We start from the raw sequence: 20,761 nt of genomic DNA, 5'->3' as shown, positions 1-20,761 counted from the left end.
TAATCTTAGCTCCACACAAAGCCTTTCTGTGTTATGAGTTAAAGTCCTACGAACTAGCTTTATAGGGTTGCTACTATGCAGGGCACAGCTAACCATCACTGAATGGTGAACAGCTCCACAAAAATGTGGCTAATTTACAGTAGACAGAAAAAGCAGAAAATTATCTCTCATGCCCTCTGGCCAATAAATGATTACACTAACCTCCTTGGAGTGCCTCCCATCCCAGAGAGGACAGGTAAACACCTTCTGATGCAAGATGGATGATCCTGGAACTTTTTAATGTAAAAACACAGCTCTCAATTGCAGATTAACACACAACAAAGTACCTAAAAAGCCCTCTGGCTGATGAAACAGTCTCACTTTAAGCCTCCCTGTGTATTTCCCAACTCAGAATGGCCAAGTTACTTTACTACTGCTACTAGAAGTCTTCTTAATATAAAAACACACTTCAGTTGGCCAGAAGTGAAAATATACCAACTAGCTACAAGTAATTGTCACTTTAAGTTCCTATGTGTGTTTCTGAGCTCAGACAGACGTTACCTTTCTACTCTTACTAGAATTCCAGTCCCAGTGTTCTTGATGTAAAAACACACTTTAGTTAGCCACAACTGAAAAGGTACCAGAAACAAGTCTAATGATTAGCTACAAGTATTTGCAAGATGATTCAAAGACAGACGAGCCAGCAATAAGGAACACATACACAAGGCAATTTTAAAGTATACTAACAGTGTAAGGGGAGTGTCACTCGTCTTCTGTATTGAATACGACAATGAGGATGGGTGTCCGTTTAAATAGTTTATTACACACAAACACATCAGGATGGATAGCAGGAACATTAAACTTAAATGAAAGAATTACCTGACTGACTACTACACACATGCATGCTTCTAACTTGGCTGCTCACTAAAAATGGCACTCTTGCTTGCACATGCTCAGTACTTATATGCACATGCCTGCTAAATGGAAAGCTTCTTAAAGTTATATCACACACTCTGACCTACATCCTTCCTCTTTACTGAGCTGTTTTGCAATGACAATGACATTTGAATAGGCATGCAACTTATAGAAACAATAATAAACAAAACAACATTTATGTCCAGTTTGCCGTGAATCTGGAACTCAGACTGGAAATGTGACCTGATCTTGTAATGTAATAGTTAGGCCTGGGTTTAGCAATAAACATAGTCTCTGAGAAATGTTCTGTTTTAGGACTGTTGTGGATAGTCTCAGGAACAGGGATAGTTGCTGGAATGTCCTTTGTTACTGGAACATTGGATAAGCCACTCTGAGAATTACAGTCTCCATTACAGGCAAGATGCTGTAACACTGGCTCAGATGCTGGTAATCAATGCTTATGATTCTGCCAAAATTCCATTCCCTGCGATTCCACGATGTACTATCTTGGCTCTTGACACAAACTTTTCACAAATCCAATCCTTTCAAATCCTTTTGTTGTCTGCATCCTCACTATCTCCCCTTCTTTTAATGGAGCAAGCTGTTTGCTCGTCTTAGCATAGGATTTCTGGGACAAACACTTTTTCAAGAGTTGAGCTTTTACTGCTTTGTTGTTTTTTGGCACATGGAATCAACAAATTGCTACTGATTGGTAATGTGGTTCTGATTTGTCTTGACATAAGTCTGTGGGCAGGTGAAACAAGATGATTATCACAAGGAATGTTTCTGAGATTCAGGAGATTTAGAAAAAACATTGGTATTGTCTTGTTTTGATTTCTCTAACAGCTGTTTTACACTTTGAACTCCACTTTCAGCCAAGTCATTTGACTGCAATTTAGTATTACTGCAAACAGAACATGATGAGAGCTTTTTCTCAATGTTTTTTGACATAGAAAGCCAAAATACTAGTCCTCTTGCCCTCTTTTGGTAGAATCAGTTTCTGGGTGGCCACGATACAAGATTTTAATATGTTCTTGTTGCAAATATTTTGGAACAATTATTTTTGGAACTTTCATGCTGATATCATCTTCCATCAAAATCTCATCTCTGTAAGCAAAATACTGCTGCACATGTATTGGCAAACAAGACTGCTTTGATGGCCATCCTCAACTGATAAAGCGATTGAGCTTCTGGAGAACTGGATCCAAAGCTGTGTGAGTTCTAAGCTCATCAAGACACATGGAAGAAAAAGTTCTCACTTCCATGACTTCAAAATCAGGTTTCTCATTTTCATGTTGTTCAGTCATTTTTCTGTGTGATCTGGATAAAATATCAGCAAGATAAGAAGGTTGCCAAGATTAAAATTGTACTTTTGCAATTTGAGCATCATGCGTTGCAATCTTGCAGGAGCTGTGTGCATTGCCTTTTTCAAAATAGTGACTAAAGGTTGGTGGTCAGTCTCAGTTTGTATAGCTCAGCCATAAATATAATTATGGAACTTCGAACATGCAAACACAATTGCCAAGAGCTCTTTCTCTATCTGAGCATACTGCATCTCGGTTTGGATTAAAGTTTTTGACGCAGAGGCTACTGGTCTACTCTCTTGAAGAACGACTGCTCCAAGACCAAATTTTGAAGCATCACAAGAAAGAGTTACTGGTTCATGACCATCATAATATCTTAAAGTAGGTGGACTGGCAATTTTTTGTTTCAGAACATCAAATGCTCTTTGGTGTTGTTCTGACCAGGACCAGGTTATATCTTTGCATGTCAGTGCTGAAAGTTGACTCAAATCTGGAATGAACTTGCCCAAATAGTCAACCATGCCAAGAAAATGTTGCAGGGCTTGGACATTGTCTGGAGCTGGCATCTCAAGAACTGCTGTCTGCTTGAAAGGATCTGGTTGTAAGCCTGAAATGATAAACAAATGACCAACATAAGTAACATCTTGTAGCCTGAATTTGCATTTCTGAGGATTCAACTTAAGATTCACTTCACAAGCTCTTTCCAGAACTTTCCTGAGGTTTCTATCATGTTCGGCATCACCATTGCCTCCTACTAGAATATCATCTGCTATATTAGCACATGGATAGCCAGAAAAAAAAATTGCTCGATTGCACGCTGAAAGACTTCACTGGCAGAATGTATTCCAAATGGCATTCTCAAAAATCTGTACCTTCCAAATGCTGTACTAAAAGTGATAAGTAATGAAGATTTTTGGTCAAGCAAAATTTGCCGAAATGAACTTTTTGCATCTAAGACAGAAAAAACAGTGGCATTTGGCATAAGAGCAGCAACTTCTTCAACTGTGCACATTGGATGATGAGGTTGTTTTAGTGCTTTGTTCAAATATCTTGGATCAATACATATTCTAATATCATCTGGTGTTTTCTTATGAGCTACACCATGGAGGATACCCGTTCAGTTGGTTCTTTAACCGGACAAATTACTCCTTGCTGCACCATTTTGTTTAGCTCAGCCTTGATGCTGTTCTGCATAGCTACTGGAACTTTCCATGCTTGTCTGATAACTGGGCCTACTTCAGGGTTTAACTTCATGGAGTACATAACTGGAAGTTTGTCTAGTTTGTGTACAAAAAGATCAGCATAGTCAGAAAAATAGTCTGGGCGAAATTTGAGCTGATATTATTCAAGCTTACATGGTGGAGTTCCTTATTAAATGAAAGCAGTCCCATTTTCAAACTGTCTCTGAGGCCTAATAATGGCTGCACATGTCTCTTGACTACGTAAAACTGCAAGTCATAGCTGTTCTCAGCAGAGAAACTGAGCCTTCGGTTTGAATTTCTTCACCATCATAAGCAACAAGCTTTGCACACTTTACCAGATCAAGCTTCTCACCAGCTTTGAACCAATATCAATTTTGAGCTCTACAGGTCTCCCATTAATCAGGACAGTACAAAATACTTCATTTTTTGCCCTCAAATCTACTACATTGATTGTTTCACCAAACACTGACACACCAGCAACATAAAAAGTAGAGGCACAACTTTCTAGTTGATCAAACTGTCTCTTTGAATGTTCTTTTTTAATAAAAGAATGAGCCTTATTTGAGTTACAAAGCCTTTTGAAATTATTCCACTTTTTACATTTATGACACTGCTGACCAAAAGTTAAGCACTTTGTTTTTTTTTCAGGATCATGATTACCTCCACAATTATGACAGTTGACTATGAGGCCAGCTACAGGTTTTGCTGAGTCACCCATGTACTTCACTGAGTTTGCTCTTGCTTTTACTGGAACTTGCTAGAAAGGCTCTGAGTATCACTGAAGCTGCCCCACCCATGGGCCTGTATGTTTTAGCCACATGCTGCATACTATCAACATTAGCATTGGCAGGCACTGAAAGCATGCATTTCTCATTTGTAAGCATATTTGTGTGCTTTTCTCTGATCTCATATATCTGACAAATCTCAATGGCCTTTTTCAAAGTTAAAATACTGTCTCAAAGCAAAATCTTTCTCACTGCATCATCTTTAATACCACACACAAGCCTGTCTTTTATCAACTCATCTCTTAAATCATCAAATTTGCACATTTTTCCTTGTTTCTCAAGTCTATGAGGCCAGCTACAGGTTTTGCTGAGTTATATATGCTGTAAAAGTTTCAACCTTGCAACATAAGTTTGATGTTCATTTGGGGGTTACACATTTCACTAAATTTATGTTTTAAACACTCAGGGTCTTTCTGCGTTTCAGACATTAACACTATATGGTGTTTTTCCCCCTCCCCTGCATACACAGCAGGTGCATACACAAACAAATGCTCTCTTTCCATGACTTTTGAACCAGCTAAATTAAGCAGAATAAATGCCTTTCTACATGCGTCTTTGTCAGAAAAAGCAGCCTGTACTCTTGCTCAAACACTCTCCAATTTTCTGCAACATTGCTATCAAACACAAGTGAACTTGGTCTGCAAAATCCTTCTGCCATGCCAACATATTATGTTTAAACACAATGCAAATATGGCCCTTGAAATTATGTATGAACATGCACACATACTAGTTACTTGTAATAATATTCAAATGCACAAAATCTCTTTAAAATGACTGTACTCTGTGAAATAACTGTATTGTAATATTGCACACACTTGCCAATGCCTTGCACACTTCAGATACTTTGAATAGCTTTAGTTAATGTGAAAAAGTAGCACATAGTGAAACAATTCAGTCTTTTCCCTTTTTTATACACTTTACGCAATTCGGATATTGTTTCAAACATTTTCATAATTATTTCAAATATTTTTATCAATATGTCAGAGTTTCAGGCATTTCATTTAATTAGAAATTCATTATGAGCATTCTGAGTGCTTTGTTTTATATTTGTTCAGTAAAAAAATCATTTAGATGAATTTTAGTACCTGGAATTCACTTCTGACCTGTTTGCGAGTTGTTTGAACAGTAGGGATGATCCACTCCTGTATATTCCTCCAACTTTAACTGTGCACCTCATGGTTCTGACTCTGGATCCCATTCTGACACCATGTCACTCGTCTTGTGTATATTGAATAAGATGATGAGGCTGGGTGTTTATTTAAGTAGTTTATTACACACAAACACATTAGCATGGATAGCAGGAACATTAAACTTAAATGAACTAACTGACCAACTACTACACACATGCATGCTTGCACCTCGGCTGCTCACTACAAAATGGCACTCTTGCTTGCACATGCTCAATACTTATATGCACGTCTGCTGACTATAAAGCTTCTTAAAGGTATATCACATACTCTGATCTACAGAGAGGGCCTTCCGAGTTTCACCTTTCAGTAACCAATAAGACGTATAGAGGAGAAAGGACTGGGAGGAGCTTCTGGGGCTGGCTATACAATAGAGGCAGGCAAAACAAAAGCATCTAATTTTAAAACCAAAAATAGCAATACGGAGGGTGGAAAAGAAAAACACCTTGGCTCAGTAAAGAAGCCAAAAAGCAATGCAGACTATAAACTGCCTTAAATTATAGGTTCATAGGTTCACAGGTAAGTACTAGGTGATCTGCCCTTGTAGGCCATTTTAAGCCTAACCAGTTTCTCTTTTTGTCCTTGAAATAATATATCCCATTTGGTTATAGATCACTCTTACCCATCCCAGGGACTATTATTATATATTACCCCTAATGAGAGTAACTAGGAAATTACCATAGATAATTTGCTGGGAATCATGCATGCGATAAAGCATTTAGGAGCTGCCTCTGTCCTTTACCAGTACATAGGTTCATAGGTTCATAGGTTCATAGGTTCATACTAGGCTGTCTGCCCTGGGGCAATTATAAGCCTAGCCCGATTCTGTATGGCTTACGCCACCCCTTGATTTGAGTATACTGTGCCCTTTTTAAGGTTTAGTTTACTGTGCCTCTGTCTAATAGTGACACGGGAGTAATCCCTGGGACAAACCTACGATCCCCCAATCCACCTATCGAGATTCTTCTTGAAGAGATTCAGTGAGGTGCTCTGCCTCACATGAACTGGAATTCTATTCCAGAGTGAAGGGAGCCTCTGGGTTATGAACCTGTCCCTCCAGCAAGTTCTATTTATTTCTGTGCTGAGGTTCAAGTCCCTCGAGCGTGTGGCTCTAAGGGATTTAGATTTACTGAGGTGGAGCATGTCCATTAATTCTGGATTTGACATAGCTTTGTATGTCAGGCATAGATCGCCTCGAAGTAGAGCTGGAGTTTTTTTAACCGAGCAGCATATGGCATCTGTTTGAGACCCTTGATCCTCTTGGTGAGATACTTTTGGGGTCTTTCTAATTGCTGCAGGTGTCGGGTAAGGTACATCCCAAAAGGGTCATTGTATTCTATGATGGGCCTGATGAGGGATGAATAAAGGGGCATGATTACCTCTCTTGATCTAGATGTGAAACCCTTCGTGATGAGGTGGGCTATGTAGAAGGTCTTTCTAACCACTTTGGCAATGTGGTTTTCAAAGGAGAGATTGCTATCAACTTGGGTCCCCAGGTCCCTAATAACTTTCTCTGTACTTAATGGGTTTCCACCTATGTGGTAATTTGTGGGCACATTGTTTTTGCCAAAGGGTATGACTATACATTGTTTGGCATTTAGCTTTAAACCATGGCACTGGCACCAGTTATCTGTCTCTGTGAGACCTTTTTGAAGGATGTTTGTGTCAGCTGGAGAGTCGATTATGGCGCCCAGTTTGCAGTCGTCTGTGAACTTGGTGAGCCATAGTCCTCCCACGTTTGCCTGTACCTCGGAAAAGTATATACTGAACAAGAGTGGTCCCAGGACAGAACCCTGTGGGACACCACTTGTGACCGGTTTCGAGTCTGACATGGCTCCAGCAACTCTCACTCTGTGGGTTCTGTCTTTGAGCCAGTTTGTGACCCATCTCGTGACATAGGGGTTTATATTTAAGCTGGATAGCTTATCTATGATGCCCGAGTGAGGTATTGTGTCAAATGCCTTTGCAAGGTCCAGATAGGCTGTGTGGACTACCTTCCCTTCATCTATGGCTTTGGTGACTGTTTTGAAGATGTCAACCAGGTTCAAAAGGCAGGATCTGCCCTTGACAAAGCCGAACTGGGTAGGATCTAGTGTCTGTAGGTCCCCAATGTCTTTGTTTATGAGCTCCATGATGATCCTCTCCATAGCCTTGCAGACTAAGCTAGTCAGGCTTATGGGGCGATAGTTTCCAGGGTCCATAGAGGCTCCACCTTTGTGGAGTGGGACCACTGTTGCTGTACGCCATTCTGTGGGCACATATCCTGTAGTGAGGCTGAGATTGTATAGCTGTTTTATTTGAGGGATTAGTTCCTCTTAGAGTTCATGTAGGACGCAACCTGGGACGCCATCTGGTCCCATGGAAGCAGTGTTTTTTGCTTTGGAGAGGGCAGCCTTCACCTGAGCATCAGAGATGTTTGGGAGGCAGCCCTCTGCCGGGATAGATGCTTTCTCTTTTGGGGGGGAAGGGGTGGAGAAGTTTGCACTGAACCTGTCTGCCAGGATATTGGCGATGTCTGTGGGTTCAGTGTATTTTTTCTCATTTAGAATCAACTCAGAACAAGTCTGGGAGTTGCATCCCAGGTTCCTAACATAACTGAAAAAAGTCTTATGATTGTCTTTGGTGTCCTGTGCAATTTTTCTCTCGAAGCTGGCCTTGGAGGATTTTATGAGGGATCGTAATTTTTTGCTAGTACTGATCAGAGATGCCTTCCCTATTAGGGATTTTGCTCTATCATGTAGTAGCTTCTTCCTTCTGTTGTACAGTTTATTTATGGCAGGGGTCCACCAGACTGGACGCCTGCCTTTGGATGATTGGGTCTTGGTTTTGTTTGGGATAGCATGATCCATGCATTCCTGGAGATGTCCGTAGAATGCATTTATATAGGATTCTGCAGTTTGGGCCATAGTTTCCACTGGCCCTGGGGCCTTGAAGGATTCCACTTTGGGTTTGAGAAGTGAGAAGTTCACTTTTGAGAAGTTTTTCACTGTGGTTTTCTGGGCTGGGGGTGGGGTCGGGATGTGGACATCCAGTGAAATTAATTTATGGTCTGATCTTACCAATGAGGGATATACTTCTGGTGTAGAGCATAGAGTCCCCATGTTGGTAATGATCAGGTCTAGTATGTTGTCCCCTCTTGTGGGAGTGGTGACTAGTTGTTCCATAGCATTTGAGTTTATAATTTCCAGGAACCTTTGGGCTAAGGTGCTGGGGCTTGAGTAGTGCTCCCAGTCAATGTTTGGGTAGTTGAAGTCGCCCAATATAATGGTGTTCGGAGAGATCTTCATGTTCTCCAATGTTTTCAGGAAAGCCGAGTGGGATTCCTGACTTTGAGAGGGTGGTCTGTAGGATGCTATAAACTGAAAAGCAGTCTTGCCCACTGTTAGTTGCACATGGATGGTCTCCGATACTTCGTGCAATGCCACTAACCTGGAGGTGTGGATATCCTTGATAAATATGGAAACTCCCCCTCCTTTTGTCGTTCGGTCCGGGTTTTGAGGCTGAAAAGCATGATATGAGGTATAGCCTGGTAGTGCTGGGGTGCTCTCTGGAGCTTTGAACCAGGTTTCTGACACTGCACAGATATCGATGTTCTCCATACTGAGGAGAGCTTCGAGTGCGTGCATCTTGAGGTTAAGACTTCTGGCGTTAAGCAGCATTACCCTTAGTTTCTTGTTCCTTGTGCTGTCTATGGGGGTGAGTTTGACTTTTGAGCCTTGCCTAAAAAAGGCACTATGGGGGTGGCAAGAGCCTTTGCCAATATCCGAAAGCCCAGTGGTGACAGGTGCAAGCCATCCCTAGAGAAGCAACGTGGCTTGTCGAGCATGTCATCCCAGGCTGACAGACACTGGATCCCCTTTGAATGACACCAAAATTTTAGCCAATTGTTAAAATCGATCATTTTGTCTTTGTACTGTGGCATCATTCTAGGTGAGGGTAAGATGCTGCTCAAGGTCAGGGTCATACCAGCCTGGGCTACATGATCAGAGAGCTCCTCTATGTCTCTTTTCATGTAGTCCAGGGAGGTACGTCTCAGGTCATTCACACCAGCATGTACAATGACTGAGTCATATTTGTATTTGCTTTGGAGTGACCTGAGTGCTTGCGTTATGTGGCGGATCCTAGCACCTGACAGGCAGCTCACCATGACCTTCTCTTTATTCAGCCTGGTGAGCGGGACGTCAGTGTGTCTGACAATAGAGTCACCTATTACAAGAGTATCAGGTGTGTTATTCAGCCTTAAGGGCTGTGGCTGCTTGGCACACTGACTTTGTGGGCTATGTGTTGTGTGTGTTTTGTTTTGAGGTAGCGTTTGCTTGGATGTCTGCTTTGGAGGTCTCTGTTGCTTAGGTAAATTTTTATTTAGAGCCTCCGAGTATGTTTTTGTGTATTTATGTGTTTGGTTCGCTGATGTGGTGGGACTATGTGATACTGGAATTGTGTTGTGTGAGGTTACCTTCTCCTCCTGACTGGTTACACCAGTTTTGAGATGAGAGAGCTCAGCCTCCAGTTTGGCTAAATAGTTGCATCTCTCACATATATTTGAACCTATTTGGAGGAGGAGAGTGTTGTCCATGTACATGAGACAGTTGTAACATTGCCTCAAAATTCCCAGGTTCACCAGCTGGACTGGAGAGGAAACCATTGACTGACCTTTGGACATGCTAGAGTAATATAGGGAAACTGAATTTAAGACGGACCTATAGAGGACAGGGTAATCGTAAATAGTATAAGAGTAAGTAGTGCTTATGGTTTAATAGTGCTAACTTGTAGGATTACTTAATTGGACCAGTGAAGGGCCTTAGAATGAGAATATGGTGTTTAAATTGAGAGATAGAGCAGTTCTAAGGGAAAAAGTGAAGCGCAGACTTTGTGGAGCCAGGAATAGTTTAAACCCAATTAGGCGGTGCTGACGCTGTTGCGCTATGCACAAAAAAGCAAAAGCAAAAGAGGGTTTTAAGAGAGGAAGATGAAGGAGTTTGGAATTGACCCAAAATGGCCAATAAAACTACAGTTTCAAGTCAGTAACCACTCCCACAGGGGCAGGCAGGCTGCTCAATGTTTTCACTGCCACTGATCAACAGAGAGACTTCCCTTTAGCCCAAGCAAAAATTGCCTCCAAGAAACTTACAAACAGTTCAAGAACAGCAAGCCTGTAACTGAACTTTTTAAATCTCAGAAAAGTGGGAAAAAGCAAGATTTTTTGTTTTTGTTTTTTCAGAGATAGCAGAGGTTCACAAGTATCAACAAGTTATAACAGTGCAGTAAATGACCCCACACAAGAGTGCTAGGCCAAAGACAGATAAAATGCAAGTTTTGAGAAAAAAACTATTTTAAAAATAAGTGCAAACAGGAAATTCAGTAAACAGCTCTAGGTTGTGCTCTAAATACAGTTACTAATGCAGAAATCAAGTTTAACAAGCCAGAAAATGCTCAAAATAGGCGGCTATGCAGAAAAACTTAGTAAATAAACAGAGGAAAAATACTTAAAATCTCAAAAGTGGCTCCTTTCTTCTCTCAGCATTTTCTCCTCTTGGTGGGTGCTTCACCAACAGCCAACAAGCCTGAAAAGATGCCAAAACCACGAGGCAATCAGGTTTTAAGAGAGGAAGATGAAGGAGTTTGGAATTGACCCAAAATGGCCAATAAAACTACAGTTTCAAGTCAGTTTGGGGTAGTCATATGTGGTAGTCCTGGGGAAAATTTTCTGTTTCCCATCCATAGATCCAAGTTGCACTTGAAAATGGACAGGGATGAATTTTGTTTCATGTGGATGGGGAGTCTGTTCTACAGCAGTAGTATCCTTGCCAAGATATACCTGTTTCTCCAAATTGTTCTGTTGATGTTGCAGAAGAAGTTTAGATCCCTAGACTGAGTATTTATTATGCCACTTGACTTGAAAATATGCAGTAAATCCATCATTAATGGGTTGGAGGATGCCTTGTATTGCAAACAGAGGTCACCTCCTAGCAGCCTGTAGGATACCGAGTATGAGTATAGTGACAGGGTCTGAGTCTGTCTATGTAGTACATGTTGTTTAGGCCTTGTATCCTTTTAGTAAGGTATCTCTGTGGGCGTTCTAGTTGTTGCATGTCTTTGGACTGGCCTAATGGGGGCTGAATAAAGGGGGACAGTGACATCCCTAGATCTAGGCATGATCCCCTTGTTTATAAGCTGTGTAATATAGAAGGACTTTCTTATAAGAATAAGCACATGCTTGTCAAAAGTTAGATCACTTCCACATAAGTTCTCAAATCATGAACAAATTAGTCAAATCTTAAGGGTTTATTGTCAATGTGGTAGCTTCCAGGGGTAGATGACTTCCCAAAGGATACAATACTGTATTTGTTGGCATTTAGTTGCAGTCCATGATTTATCACCAGTTAATTATTTGAGACAAAACTTTCTGCAGGATGGCTAAGTCATTTAGAGATTCAATGACTGCTCCTAGCTTGCAGTCATCTGCAAAGTTAATCAGCCAGAGCCCTTTGGTATTGGCTTTTACTTTAGGAAAAGTAGATAACAACCAGGAAAAATTCCAGCACAGAACACTGGGGGACTCTGGTCCCTTTGTGGAGGTAACTTCCCCTATTTTTGATTATCTGTGTCCTATCTGTGCACCAGTTTGCAATCCAGTGGGTGAAAAGAGGGTTTATTCCCACTTTATTTAGCTTTTCTACAATGCCTGAGTCGACAACTGAGTCAAAAGCTTTGGCCATTTTTTCTTCATCCATTGCTATTGTGACCTTTTCAAAAGAAATCCACAAGGTTAAGTAAGCATGACATGCCCTTGACAAATCCAAACTGAGACGAATCTACTGTTTGCAGGTTCCCTATGTCCTGGTTAATTTGCTACTGTCTACATTCATACCCAGATCCCTGACCATTGGGTCAACACTTAGGGGCATATTATCAACATGGTAATTAGCCAGGATATTTGACTTTCCAAAGGGAACAATTATGCATTTTTTATCACTGAGTTTAAGACCACATCTTTGGCACCATTTTTAGAGATCGACCTTCTTGAAGAATGCTAGTTCAGTGATAAGTCTTTCCATGACTTTGCGTATGATGTTGGTCAGTCTTATGGGTCTGTAATTGCCTGGGTCTGTGGAAGGTCCTCCCTTATGCAAGTGAATGACTGTAGCTGTTCTCCAGTTCCTAAGTACAAAACCTCTATGTAAGCTGAGATTGAACAGTGTTGCTAGGAGTGTGGCTAAATCATACTTCATCCTTTTTAAGATGCATCCAGGAATATGTCTGGACCCATCAGTTCAGTATTTTTAGCTTCTTATAGCACTTATAGCACTTTTAGGGCTTGTTTTTGTATGAGAGCTGGAGGTGAGACATTTTCAGGTATATCTTGAGTTACAGATAGAGGGAGAAAGGTTTACAGTTACAGATAAATTTATCAGTCAGTAGGTTCACTACATCTTCAGCCTCAGTGTAGGTAACATTGTTCACAATCAGCTTAGTGCATTCATTCATCATTAGCATTAGTAATTACACTATTTTAATATATCATGGGTGGGGAAAGGAAAATATAAAAGGGCAAACGTTAACTCTTATCGCAACTCACTCCTACTGAAATTTGTCTAATCTGAACTGCAGTATGCTAACAAGCTCCTCTAAAAACCCTTCTGGTAGCACATGTGACTTACATAGCACTAAAATGTAAAATAAAGAAATTGTTCAAACAAAAATCTAATTCAGTGCCCCTTTACTTACCACAAGCTCTAGGTAAAACTCACAATAGGACAAAACTTGCTTTTTTTTTCTAAATTTGAGAAGTGACTAAATCACAGTAATTAAATACAGCAATGATGATTAATCCACTTAAAAGCTGTGAAAGATAACAGCATTAACTGTAAAGTACGACTCGATTATAACTGTAGTGTAACTTCAGATTTAGAGAAGTACTAGCATGTATACCTAGGCAGAGCACAAAATCCACTTGAAAAAGCACTGCAAACTTTAAAACACCTTCAATAGCTTTAGCTTCAGATTCAGAACAAACACAAAATAGAAACAACACAAAACTGATATAAGTGGTAAGCTAAGGGCAGTAGTTTAAATAAACTTCTCTTGATGCAAAATGGGATCTAAGTGTTTTGTCTGATGAAATTGAGGAGAACCTACAGCTTCCAAACATCTTAAATACAAACATATTGACTGCTTGTGTAATTAAAAGACTATATTGGGGGAAAGGGGGGTGGTAACAAATTAAAAATCTGGTTAATAATGTTTTATCCCCTCAGAACTTCAGAAATCCCTTACTGTAGTGGGAAAACCAGATATAGTGGTCCAAGAAAAGAAGACAAAAGTAGCATTGATCATTGAAATTGCTACACCCATTGACTACAGTGTCTTGCGTATAGAGTGATACCGAGTCATAAAATATCAGGATCTGCTTGCAGAAATGAGAGCAATGTGGAACAAAGATACCCAGACAGTTCAAATAGTAGTTGGAACAACAGATCTTATAAAAAAGAATTTACAGTCATATTTAGATATGTTACCAATCCATGTAACCCCATACGAATTGCAGAAGGAGTCATTACTGGGCACATTGTGAGTGCTGCGAAGAGCACTTTTGGCCGACATCAAAGATTGAAACAATACTAATTTCATGAACTTTAATCGTACTTTGACTTAGGAATGGGGTCCATTCCTATCATAGTATTAGAAACCCAAAAAATTTGGAGAAATTAAAAGAGTGGGGCTCCGAATGGAGAGATGATAAGTCAGCAAGCAAAGGAGAGTAGTATTGCTGAAATTGAATTCATCCTCAAGTCTTGGTGAGTATCTTCATGAGGTGGACCCTGTTTTTCACAAAATCTCACCAAGACAACACTGATATACAGATTGTATTTATATAGCATATATTATGGACAGAAGTTGGTCAAAAATGAAAAAAGATAGCTGGGTGCACAAGACCCAGGATAAAAAAGTAAGCAATCCTCGTAGGCATAATGATGCCAGGACTGGAAATAATGATAGTGTAGAATCCTTAAAATACGGAAACATTCCTACAATGGGGTCAGGCCAGGTCCAGGGGGAGGATGGCCCCCTGTTGTAGAAGGAAGTAGCAGTCCACAAAAACTGAGAGGCCAAAGAAGAGCCATAAAGATGATAGAGTGGACTACTGAGGATAAGAAATAAATTACGTATTGTTACTATTATGCAAAAAGCCCAGAATTTCCAGACACAAGCTATACAAAAAGATTAAAAGAGAAATTAGAGGAAAGAAAAATACTATGAGAAAAACTGTCAGAAGCCTCAAATAAAAATTTATGTTCATTAATACAACAGATTTGTAAAAAAACAGTATATAGATCACAAAATTTTGATGTGTTTGGAAAAAGAAGCATCTGTGGAAGTGTAAAAATATAAACAACAAAACCTAGAGATTTTTGAAAAGTATAAAAAAGAAATATGGACATAGGAAAGAAAGAGAGATTTGATATGGTGCAAAATTTATTCAAAGTCAAAAGCTAAATTAAGCAATACTAACAAGGCAGCCCCAAAGATATCCAAAGAGAAATACAGGCAAAGGCATCCAGATATGGAATTTTCACAATAAAAAATTATATGACAAAGACGGAATGTAGAAGGGAAGATTAGAAAAGTAGAAGTTAAAAAATAGAAGTTGAAGTTATGGAATCCCTGTGAAGTGAAGGGTTTGGTGTAGTAGGTCTAACACAGCTTACATTACAGCATGATGGAACAAGTCCCCAAAATAAGGAGAAATAGGAAGATCAAGAGACATCTGAAGAAGAGATATAGATATGGGAAATAAAAAGAGATTTAATAAGGTGTAATATTTATGCAAAGGAGAAAGTGCAAAGTGAAGAATTCAGTGTAGAAAACCTAACTCAGAAAGCACCACAGCAGGATAGACCAATGGACATCCAAATCAAAGAGAAACCAGTGGAATGGGAAGCGACCGGTCAGTTGCAATATGAAGATATTTTGGAGCCTTCCACAGGAAACCAGTATAAATGTTCACTTGAAGCTGGACAGCAAGGGAAGGAACAGGAAACTGTGGCAACTCTGATGAGTCAATGTTGAGGAGTGATAGGCCAGTGTGTCCCCAATGACAGAGCAAAGGATGACACAGGATGAAATTGAAGTGAATGTGCCACAGGAAGGTGCTGTAGAGCTTTCTGTGGAATGCCCGCAGGAAACGGAGAAAGAAAAATGTACCCTTGGTTTAGAAACAATGAGCCAAGAGAAGAGTTGCTTGATTTAATAGAGCTAGACATATTAAGATCAATGAAAGAAATAGACTGCAGAAGGTCAATAAAACCCAAAAAAGACAGAAGTCTAATAAAACAAATGAACCAGAAGTAGGACTGTCCATAGAGAGCCGTGTGATATAAGAGAAGTAAACAGGATATATTACTGTGCAGCTAAATTAATAACAGATAAAATTCTACCACAAGAACACAGGGTAGTTAGGGAAAGAAAGGGGAGAGATTGAATACCATCATGGAAGTATCAAACAGAAAAAACTATAAAGCAATTAAGGCAAGAAGTGTTGCTGTTAGAAGAGTATAGAAAAGGGGGACAGATCAACAAAAATACTCAGATAGATGTGATAAAAGTAGCACGCAGTACTATAATGGATCAGGATCTATTGTGTACTATCATAAATAACAAACTAACAATATTAGCACAGGCAAAAAAACTTAGAAGATACACAGATAAATAGTACAAAAGAGCAATTTATCGATGTCCCCAAAAAGTTATATAGAGAATTGGGAAACAAGGTAAAAGGAATTGAAAGACCACCCAAAAATGAAATAGATACATTTTGGAGAAACATATATGAAGATCTTGTGGTTTTGTAAAACAGAATTGGAAACAGTTACACACTTTGTTGCTGGTTGTGATATACTAATGGCAGAAGGACTGCATACTGTAAGGCATAATAATGTGTCAAGACTGTTGCATTGGGGATTGTGCAAACATTATAATATTGAAGTAGCTGAAAAACACTGGAAACATGAACCACAATGCATCATAGAAAATGATAAGGTCTATATCACATGGGATCACCCATTGCCAACAGTTCAAAAGATGGATGCGAGAAAACCAGATATAGTGGTCCATTAAAAGAAGACAAAAGTAGCATTGATTGTTGAAATCACTACACCCAGTGACTACAGTGTCTTCCGTACAGAGATACATAAAATGATAAAATATCAGGATTTACAGGCAGAAATGAAAGTAATGTGAAAGAAAGATACCCAGACAGTTACAATAGTTTTAGGAGCAACATGTCTATAAAAAAGAATCTACAATTGTATTTAGATATGTTACCAATACATGTAACTCTGTATGAATTTCAGGAGGAGTCATTACTGGGCACATTGCGGATGCTGCGAAGAGCACTTCTGGCTGACATTAAAGACTGAAACAATACTAATTTCATGAAATTTAATTATACTTTGACGTAGGAATTTGATCCATTCCCACCATGGTATTAGAAACCCAAAAGATTTGGAGAAATTAAAAAAAAAAAGTATACTTGCAAGTATAGAAAACTCTTGGAACAACCTCATGTTGACAAAGGATGAAATGCAGGAATGGTTAAAGAGAGGTGACTTTAAACCAAAAGATAAAAGGTTAATATTGGCGGCCCAAGATAGTGGAGTACGTACACATTGTTTTACAAAGTCTGTTGAACATGTGGGAGAAACAAACACATGTAGGTTTTGTAAAACAGAATGGGAAACAGTTACATATCTTGTTGCTTGTGATATACTAATGGCAGAAGGACTGCACACTGAAAAGCATAATAATGTGGCAAGACTGTTCCAATGGAGATTGTGCAAACATTATAATACTGAAGTAGCTGAAAAACTCCGGAAACATGAGCCACAAAGCATCATAGAAAATGATGAAGTTTATATCACATGGGATCATCCGTTACCAACAGTTCCAAAACAGATGTGAGAAAACCACTTATAGTAGTCCATGAAAAGAAACAAAACTAGCATTGATCATTGAAATTGCTACACCTAGTGACTGCAGTGTCTTACGTACAGAGATACACAAAGTCATTTGCAGGCAGAAATGAGGGTAATATTGAAGAAGAATACCCAGACAGTTCCAGTAGTAGTAGGAGCAATGGGTTTTATAAAAAAGAATGTATAATTGTACTTAGATATGTTACCAATACATGTAACTCCTTATGAACTGCAAGAGGAGTCATTACTGGGTACATTGGGGTTGCTGCTAATTTAAATTTTTCAGATAAAGAGCAAAAAAACATACAAAACTGATTTAAATGGTAAGATAAGTGCAATTATAAAGCTACTCAAAAATGTACTTCTCTGAATGTAAAAATATAGTCCAAATGCTTTTATCAGCTTTCAGCAGTCTCAACACTGAGATAGATGGTGAACTGCTCATGTGCTGTAAAATAATGGGGGAGGGGAGGTGGGTTGATTGGCTACAGCAAACTCTGAAAAACACCTAGGCTTAGCACAAAAACCAAAAAAAGCAATGCAGACTATAAAAATGGCTTAAATTAACAGCTTTAATTTCAGATAAAAAGCAAAAAACACACAAAACTGATTTAAATGGTAAGATAAGCACAATTATAAATCTACTTCAAATATTCTTCTTCTTTCAGCTTTTCCCGGTTAGGGGTCTCCACAGCAAAACTCCGGTCTGCTAATGATTGGCAGTAGATTTTTACAGTGCCGAGGTGCCAGCCCGATGCCCAACCTTCAATGAAGGCATGCCCATTCACGCATATCTTTCAAATGCCACTCGACCGTGGGGAGGACATGCAGACTCCACACAGAAGGCGCTCCAGCCGAGAATTGAATGGGAGAACCTCTTGCTGTGAGGCGACAATTCTACTGCTGCACCACCGCATTCTATGAATGCAAAAATGTAGTCCAAATGTCCAAATGCTTTTGTTATCAGCTTGCAGCAGTCTCAACACTCCTGTGTAAAATTAAAACTGCTCAACCTCTTCTTCTTCATCTTTTGGCTGCTCCTATTAGGGGTCGTCACAGTGGATCATCTGTTTCCATTTCTTCTTGTCCTCTGCATCTTCCTCTGTCACACCACCCACCTGCATGTCCTCTCTCACCACATCCATATACCTTATCTTAGGTCTTCTATTCCTCTTACCTGGCAGCTCTATCCTTAGCATCCTTCTCCCAATATACCCAGCATGACTCCTCAGCACATGTCCAAACCAATGCAATCTCACCTCTCTGGCTTTGTCTCCAAACCATCCAACCTGACTTGACCCTCTAATGTACTCATTCCTAACTCTGTCCATCTTTCTCACATCCAGTGAAAATCTTAACATCTTTAACTCTGCCACTCCAGCTCTGACTCCTACTTTTTCATCAGTGCCACTGTCTCGAACCCATATGACATATCTGGTCTCACTACACCCTTGTAGACCTTCCCTTTCACTCTTACTTGTACCCATCTGTCACACATCACTCCTGATGTTCTTTTCCATCAATTCTACCCTGCCTACACTCTCTTTTTCACCTCTCTTCCACACTCACCATTACTATAAACGCTTGAATCCACCTTTGCCAACTGTATTCTCTGCGTCCCTACCAATCCTCTGTCGTCCCTCACACACACACACACACACACACACACACACACACACACACACACACACACACACACACACACACACACACACACACACACATTGTGTCTTACTCCTGTTGACCTTCATTTCTCTCTTCTCTAGAGCATATTTCCTCCTCTCCAGGATCTCCTCAATGTGTTCCCTACTGTCACTACAGATCACTATATCATCCACAAACATCATAGTCCAGGGGGACTCCTGTCTGATTTCATCTGTTGACCTCTCCATCACCATTGCAAATAAGAAAGGGTTCAGAGCTGATCCTTGATGTAATCCCACCTCCACCTTGAATGCATCCATCACTCCTACTGCAGACCTCACCACTGTCACACTGCCCTTGTACATATCCTGTACCACTCTTACATACTTCCCTGCCACTCCCAACTTCCTCATACAGTACCACACCTCTCTAGGCACCCTGTAATATGTTTTCTATAACTCCACAAAGACACAATGCAACTCCTTCTGACCTTCTCTATATTTCTCCATCAACACTCTCAAAGCAAACATCACGTATGTAGTGCTCTTTCCCGTCATGAAACCATACTGTTTCTCACTAATCATCACCTCCCTTCTTATCCTAACTTCCACTACTCTTTCCCATATCTTCATGCTGTGGCTGATCAATTTTATCCCTCTATAGTTACTACAGCTCTGCACATCACCCTTATTCTTAAAAATTGGTACCAATACACTTCTTCTCCATTCCTCAGGCATCCTCTCACTTTCCAAATTTCATTAAACAAACTGGTTAACAACTCCACTGCCATCTCTCCTAAACACCCCCTTGCTTCCACAGGTATGTCATCTGGACCAACAGCCTTTCCATTCTTCATCCTTTTCATAGCTGTCCTTACTTCCTCCTTGCTAATCTGCTTCACTTCCAGATTCACTATCCCCACATCATCCAGCCTTCTTTCTCTCTCATTCTCTTTATTCATCAGCCCCTCAAAGTACTCTTTCCATCTGCTCAACACACTGTCCTCGCTTGTGAGTATGTTTCCCTCATTATCCTTTATCACCTTTACCTGCTGCACATCTTTCCTAGCTCGGTTCCCCTGTCTAACCAATTAGTACAAGTCCTTTTCTCCCTCCTTAGTGTCCAACCTTTCTTACAGCACGTCATACACCTTAAAACTGCTCAACCTAAAAACCTTTATTTTATTGCAGGAGGTATGAGCTACATTAATTAACTCACTTTAATTGCTCAAATTCCTTAAATCTGTCCTACTTATCAATGGCCGTGAGAGATGCTAATGTTTTTCTTCGGTTATCCTGGCATCCTCTTCCCATTCCCTCAGTGTCTTCATGAGCAGCTTGATATCAAAATGTGCCTTTCTTCTGATTGGCTATCTCTGTCATCCAGAACTGATTGAAAACCATTTTGTGTTTTCTGCACCATATCTATGAGATCTTCTGGGCAAAGGGTAGTGACTCAGACCAGGACCAGAAGGGTTATTTCAAATTTCAAAACTAGAACCGGCCTCTCCGTTCTTATTGACCAATGATCAGGATCTGATGCAGGCATAGTTAGGGAGAGGTGAATTTAAACCAAAAGATGAACGGTTAATATTAATGGTCCAGGATAGTGAACTACATACACAATGATTTACAAAGTCCATTGAACATGTTGGAGAAACAGACAAATTCAGGTTTTGTAAAACAGAACTGGAAACAGTCACACATCTTGTTGCTGGGTATGAGATAGTAATGGCAGAGGGCCTGTAAACTGAAAGGCATAATAATGTGG

This window comes from Protopterus annectens, chromosome 7.part0 (assembly GCF_019279795.1).
Source record: "Protopterus annectens isolate FY-2018-M chromosome 7.part0, PAN1.0, whole genome shotgun sequence".
NCBI classification, from domain to species: Eukaryota; Metazoa; Chordata; order Ceratodontiformes; family Protopteridae; genus Protopterus; species Protopterus annectens.
Note: the sequence above shows the minus strand (reverse complement) of the source record.